Here is a 7,686-nt window from a genome sequence, read left to right on the forward strand (position 1 = left end):
CGTTCAAATCATACAAACGTCAACCTTATTATTCATTTTTCTGAGGTCGATGACATAAAATACCAAGGAAGCCCTGATTCGGTTATATTTCTACATTGCATCCTAAATATAAATGGAATTATATAATAGAACACTCTACTTTTCCTCTTCTGCCAATTTCTGAAAGCAGTGTTACGAACCAACAACAAGAGAGCTTCCAAGTAGTCAAACTATCTGCTAGAAATAGCAGTCAAATCTCCTTCAAACAATACTTCCATCATTATAATTGGAAGAACATATTGGATAATGTAGTCCCATAAATACTATCTCCACCAACTAGAAAAAGAAAAGAAAAAGACGGTACAGTTACGTCTGAAACACTTTGATCGCCTTTGTCTGTTGAACAAAAGCTGACCGCGGGCTAAAGAATTATCAACATATTATTATGACAAAAGCAGTGGACGGCAGCGGTATTTGGTTGTTGTTCAGAGCCCCTGATTAGCTCTGATCAAGTAAATTATGATCAATACTTCCAGGCATGACCATCCTATCTTATGTTCAGATAATGCAATATATCCATAATTAAATTATCAATGTGCCTTTTTTTTTCTTCTTCGGATTGGTAGGGTAAGCCTTTAGGGGGAACATGACTATTATTTCTAGCATATCGTGTAGTATTTAGTTATGTCTCTAACGATCTGAGCTCAAATCCAGCCAAGGCCACCGTTGCCTTTAAACCTTCCGGGTTCAATAAAATGAAAAATTTGCCCAAGCATTGGGTTGATTTCATCGACTTTACTTCTCCCACTTTCCAAATTCACAACCTTGAGCCTATGATAGGATTCGTTATTAGTAGAAGTAATAATAGCAGCAGTGTCGCAGTAGAAGTGATGATATAAATACAAAGCAGTAACAGTAGAACTAGCAGTGGTTACATAACAGCAGTGATTGTGGCAGCAGCAGTGATAATAATAATAGTAATAATAGTAGTTATGTTTCTGAAGCTGCAGTAAATAAAGTTTGTATCCATTAAGTCTGACCCTCCCGCGTCAAACCTAGCATTGTCACCCAGCAGACTGGGGTTGTCTCCCTTTTCAGGTCTACAAGGGCGTCATCAGATTGAAACTATATATACCCGCCCCACCACCACCACCTATATACTTACATTCAACATACGCATACATACGTAAACATGTATACACACACACACACACATATATATAGATATACACACGCACACACACATATATATACATACACGCACATATGCACATATATAGAAAGAGCGAGAGACAGAGTGGGGAAAGAGAGGTAGAGAAGGGGAGAGAGAGTGTGTAAGAGACAGAAAGAGTGAGAGAGAGAAAGAAAGAGAGAGAGAGAGAGAGAAACGCACAGATGAACAAATTGCTTGTGTGAAGGCATCAACGAATCATATATACGTATATTCTAACACAAGCGGACACTGACACGTGAACTGACATACACAAACTATATATAACGGAGATGTGTATATAAAATTCACTTATGTATCTCAAGAGACATTCAAGAATATAGACAAATACATTCTACATACAGTTTTCAAATACTTATACACCTACACACACACATACATGCAAACACACAATTGAAAACTTACTCGCACTGATCCAAACTTACAACTTACTATTTCCTTCCCACTTTCTTCTGTTTCTCCCCCGTTTGTCTGTACGCAGCTATCTGTCTGTCTACCTAACTGTTTATCTATTCATTCATCTAATTTATTTTATATATGATTTTAATAACGAAATCTTAAAACAATCTTCAGCCGGAGGACGAACCTACTAGCAGCACTTACAGACTAAATGCTGTCATACAGCTGACAACACACAGCAGAATTTTTCACATAGGTACGTTGCTTATACTTGTTCTTTTCGTTTACTCATGTCTTTATATCTTCTTTATTCTATTTTTTTTTTTTGTTATTAATATCGCTGACATTCCAACTTCGACAACTATTTGGTGTCCATACATTCATTCACAACACACACACACATACATGCATATATCTATATATTTATACAAACTGATATACACATATATATGATATTTTACTTGTATCAGCCCGTTGACCGTAGACAATTGCACATACACACACGTGTCTTATGTATGTATGTATGTATATTCACACACATGAACATATGCGTGCTTATATACACACACACATGAACATATGCGTGCTTATATACACACACATGTATGTGTATGCGCGTGTTTGTAATATATATATATATGTGTGTGTGTGTATGTATATATGTGTGTGTGTGTGTGTATGTATGTATACGTATATATATAAATATTTGTGTATGTATGTATATATATATATAAATATTTGTGTGTGTATGTATGTATGTATATATATATATATATATATATATAATAAACCTTAAGCATTCTAACAAAGCCCTCGATGCAGGCGGAGAGCAAAGTACTTTTCTGTATGCTTAAGGTATTTAGTTTTCATATTAGATATACATTCATTTGTGTTCATAAACGGGAAACAATACATGTTGTTTTAAGAAACATTAAATTTTCATTAATTTCATTGTTTCTCTACCATTCGGATATGTATGTACTGCTACTGAGCGCTTAAGTTTGATGTCAAAAAACTTAAGGGCTACCACTCTCTCTCTCTCTCTCTCTTTCTCTCTCTCTCTCTCTCTCACCCATGTATGTATGTATATATGCATGTATTGCATATCATATGTGTATGAAAATGGGGCATGGATCTTCTCGATCATTTAACCCTCTCCCTAGTGTCATGTTGATCTGTCGTAAGGTTAATTTATTCCTTACTGCCAAGGCAGTTACCATGCAATAAAAGGATTTCAAAAAGGGTTCTATGATGAACGTCTAAAAGCCAAGTTGTTTGGATGTGTCAGCTAAATTGTAGCCTGCCGATGAATAATTCGCAATAATCATGTAATAACAGTAACAACAGCAATACCGATAGCAATTTTTGATAACAGTATTAATTACCATTTATTGTTTTAAGTATTGTTGAAGTTGTTATGTGTGCAAGAATGACTTAATTCAATGTCTTAACGTATTCTAACTTCAACTTCTTCGACACACACACACACACGCCTCGATCTTTCTGTGTACACGCACACAATCAGAAACGAATACACGCAAAACCGTAACTGACGTAAAGATAGTTCATATACCGATATGTATACACAAACACACACACACACACACACGTTGAGGCACTGTGATTGCCTTACACCTGCATGATTTTAAATGTGATGGTTCTAACTACTTTCTTTCTCTCTCATATATATATATATATATATATATATATATATATATTATTTAAGTATAGATATATGTGTGTGTGTGCACTTTGTGTTCTTGTGGTGTATATGTGGTGCAGGCAAAACTTTCTTGCGCTTATTTAAACCAACTACCACCACTTAAAACACACAAAAAAAACAATTAAGGGAAGTAACTCCAATAAGATCAGTTAATCGAATTTTATGGTCAATACAAGCAAAACAGATTGGCGTGGATCCAGTCTATTAAAGCTAGATGGTGAAAGCAACGGAAATGTTTCATTCCCTTCCTGGTTGTTTTTACATTTTAAATGCCCCCTGATGGTGAAAGTTTCAGTTCCTATATTACGCATGTAAAACCTTAAACACATAAAAAAACACTCCCTAGGGATTCATTTTAAACTGAGCCATATTGCTGATATTCATAATCTTTATTACTAACGTTTATTCTATTTGTCTGTCTGTTTGCCTATTTTATTTTTTTATGAGGTTCAGTCCCACTATGCCATACCTTGGGCAAGTGTTTTCTATTAGAGCTCGGGGTCAATCAAAGCCTTGTGAGTGGAACTGGCAAACAGAAACCGAAAGTAGTCTGCATGTGTATGTATGTGTGTGTGTTTTATGTTTGTTCCCTACTACCTCTTGACAACCAATGTTGGTTTGTTCACATCCCCGTAACTTAGCAGTTTCGCAAAAGAGACCTATAGAATACATACTAAGCTTAAGAAATGAACACTGGGGTCAATATGTTCAGCTAAACTTTTCAAGGCAGTGTCTTAGCATGGCCACAGTTCAATGAGTGAAACAAGTAAAAGATATATATGTATGTCAGTCTTAGTTTTACCAATAGAGTAGAAAATGCTTAATGAAGGAGGTTTAATAAGACTGAAACATCCCCGCTGCTTTTATCCATTTTGGCATTAAAGATGAGGCCCACTTCAATCATTATTGTTTATATTGAGCTAAAATTTTACTCAGCTTATCTTTTTTGAAGTTTTCTCCCTTGCTTGTAGATTGTAACCCCACCCCCACCCACATGAGGAAGTTTTTCTCTATGAATTGTTTGTATAATCTTTGTTGATTGAAGATTTTCAGTTTTCTATATTCCATAAGCGAGACCCTACTGGTGTCAGTAATATAAATGCAAGGTGCAATTTAAATTCTTTTCTCATACAGATTGCATTCTCTCTTCTAAATAGATTGTATTCTCTCTTCTAAATAGATTGTATTCTCTCTTCTAAATAGATTGTATTCTCTTTTCAAGAGTTGAAGTTTGAAAGGCAGCAAGCTGGCAGAAACATTAGCACGCTGGGCAAAAAGCTTAGTATATTTCGTCTGTCTTTACGTTCCGAGTTCAAATTCCGCCAAGGTCAACTTTGCCTTTCATCCTATCAGGGTCGATAAATTAAGTACCAGTTGCATACTAGAGTTGATCTAATCGACGCCCCCCCCCCCAAAAAAAATTTCAGGCCTTGTGCCTAGAGTAGAAAAGTTTGAGTTTTGCTTCTCTCCCCCTCCACAATCAGTTAGTCAGGGAGGAGAAAGAATGGGTTTTTACTTTGACAAGCTGTCCCTTTGCATCTGAAATTGATGTGTGGTTGATTCTCAGCCAGAACATCTGTTTATCTGTATTTGTAGGGTGGTAACCAGGGGTGTGGGCTGAATATTTGCTTTGGAGAAAACTCAGTTAAAGGCACCTAAAGACCAGATAGTATCAAACCAGGAAATGTAGTAGGTGTACAACCCAAATTATATATTTGTATGCATGCACATATGTGTGTGTATGTGTTTAATTATATGTATCTATATACGTGTTTGTTTGTGTACCCTTGTCTTCACATTATGTGATAGTTGTAAAGGTGCATCACAGTCATACAAGCAATGTTGTTCATTTCTTTTCTTCTGAAAAAAAGAAAACAAACATATTTGGTTTTGGGGTAATACCGTGCTTGAAAGTGGTGGTAGGAAGGGCATCTGGCCACAGAAAATCTGCCTCGGTAAATTTTGTCTGAACGATACAAGTAGGGGAAAATGGAGGTTAACTGATGGTGATGATGATAATGAAATGGAGAATGAGAGACACAAAGCAGTTAAGGAAGATGATGGTGATGAAGATATTGAAATGGAGAATGAGAGACACAAAGCAGTTAAGGAAGATGATGGCAGTTTAAAAACTGAATGATGTGCTGATACATCTAAGTAGTTCATTGTGAAACCCTTTTTCAGTGAGCTTCTAATATCATTTACATTAAATTTGATTTCAGAAGTGTGTATTTTTTGGATTTCACCTCAAAATGCTTCTGTTGTCAATAATTACCTAACAATAAATCTTTATAGGTATTCTCTAGGGTTCAAATTCAGAAATGTCACTGAAATCTTTGTGGTGTATTTTAGGCATACATGCATTTCTATGTGTGTATGTATGTATGTATGTATGTGGAGGCACAATGGCCCAGTGGTTAGGGCAGCGGACTCGCGGTCGTTGGATCGCGGTTTCAATTCCCAGACCGGGCGTTGTGAGTGTTTATTGAGCGAAAACACCTAAATCTCCATGAGGCTCCGGCAGGGGATGGTGGCGAACCCTGCTGTACTCTTTCACCACAACTTTCTCTCACTTTCTTCCTGTTTCTGTTGTGCCTGTGATTCAGAGGGTCAGCCTTGTCACACTGTGTCACGCTGAATATCCTCGAGAACTACGTTAACAGTACATGTGTCTGTGGAGTGCTCAGCCACTTGCACGTTAGTTTCACGAGCAGACTGTTCCGTTGATCAGATCAACTGGAACCCTCGACGTCGTAAGCGATGGAGTGCCAACACACACATGTATGTATGTATATGTGTGTTATTTTTATATTTTAATGTTTAGTCCTAGAAAGAAACAGGATATCCATGATACTTTTCAAGTCTTGTAAGACTGTTGGGGGTAGTTATCCCCCAATCAGAGATCTGGCTTGATTATGTACATCAGTATGGCCTCTGCAAAAGACACCCAATGGGCAAGTGGTGATATTGAACCAAGTGCCCAAGCTTTCATCAGAAACTGAAACTAGATTGCAAACTCAGCTCTTCTGTAGCCTTTCAGTTTCAGCTCTTCAAGAGTTCATCCCTTTGTCATACTGTGCTTATAAAAGAGGAAACAGGACATGGACTGTTTTAGCAGTTCATGTGTTTCCTGAAGTAATAACATTTCAGTCATAATGAATTGGCTGTAACCAAGAATCAAAACAATCACTGAACTGGCCTCTATAGTAAAAGTATTGATTTATTTACACTGAAACAAGGCTGCAAAATACATGGCAGAGGGATATAAATTACACTTTGCACTTACATTATTGACACCAACAGGATTTGAATTGTGAATGTTGAGAGAGATAAAAGTAAATGTTTTACTCTATCTTTTCTATTGCTCTACTATTTTATATCACAATATTAGCTTGTACAATTCCTTGGAAAAGGAGCATAGCTGACTGAATTTACTGTCTGTTTCTCTGTCATTAAGATGTGTGCTTCCCAACCAGATGGTCTTGAGTTCAGTCCTGCTCTGTAGCACCTTAGGTAAATGTCTTCTATCATATAGCCCTTGGACCAGCCAAAGCCTTGTGAGTGAATTTGGAAGACAGAAAATGAAACAAGCGGTAAGCTGGCAGAAACGTTAGCACGCCGGGTGAAATGCTTAGCAGTATTTCGTCTGCCGTTACGTTCTGAGTTCAAATTCCACCAAGGTCGACTTTGCATTTCATCCTTTCGGGGGTCGATAAATAAAGTACCAGTTACGTACTGGGGTCGATGTAATCGACTTAATCCCTTTGTCTGTCCTTGTTTGTCCCCTCTATGTTTAGCCCCTTGTAGGCAATAAAGAAATAAGAAATTGAAACAAGCTCACTGTATGTGTGTGTGTGTATGCATGTGTGTGTGTGTATGTGTGTGTGTGTGTTACTTTCTCTTTGTCTTGGCATCATGTGATAGCTGTAAAAAAGCATCACCATCATACAAGTGATGTCCTTTGTTTCCAATCTTCTGTGGAAACATGTCTGGCCATGGGAGAAATATTACCTTACTTGGAAACAAGTGAGGGTTGACACCAGGAAAGGTATCCAGCCACAGAAAATCTGCCTCAACGAATTCTGAGTTGTGCAAGCACAGAAGAGTGGATGTTAAGAAACAATGGTGATGATGATGATTGTGTGTGTGTGTGTGTGTGTGTGTGTGCATGCTCATGTACATATTTTTCTCTCTCTCTCTCTTTCTCCCTCTCTTTCTCTCTTTATGTATGTATGTATAGATAGATAGATACATTTCTTTTATTAGCCACACAGGGCTCAACGAAGATGGGACAAATACAATGTAGAGCTTTTCTTTTTGGGAGGGGGAAGGAAGGAAAAAAAAAAAAAAAAAA

General features: G+C 37.2%; 1 protein-coding gene across 2 annotated transcripts in view; it reads left to right on the forward strand.

Moving 5' to 3' along the window:
- The first annotated feature begins 1,240 nt into the window (after positions 1-1,240).
- The window catches only part of LOC106880303 (putative glycerol kinase 5), a 131,559-nt gene continuing 125,113 nt past the window's right edge, over positions 1,241-7,686 (forward strand). Inside the window, exon 1 of one of the 2 annotated variants that reach the window (XM_052967406.1) lies at positions 1,241-1,865. The gene's annotated coding sequence lies outside the window, so the exon portion shown is untranslated. The remainder of the gene's footprint in view (positions 1,866-7,686) is intronic. The other variant, XM_052967407.1, reaches the window with a different exon arrangement.

Source organism: Octopus bimaculoides, chromosome 4 (genome assembly GCF_001194135.2).
Source record: "Octopus bimaculoides isolate UCB-OBI-ISO-001 chromosome 4, ASM119413v2, whole genome shotgun sequence".
NCBI lineage: Eukaryota > Metazoa > Mollusca > Cephalopoda > Octopoda > Octopodidae > Octopus > Octopus bimaculoides.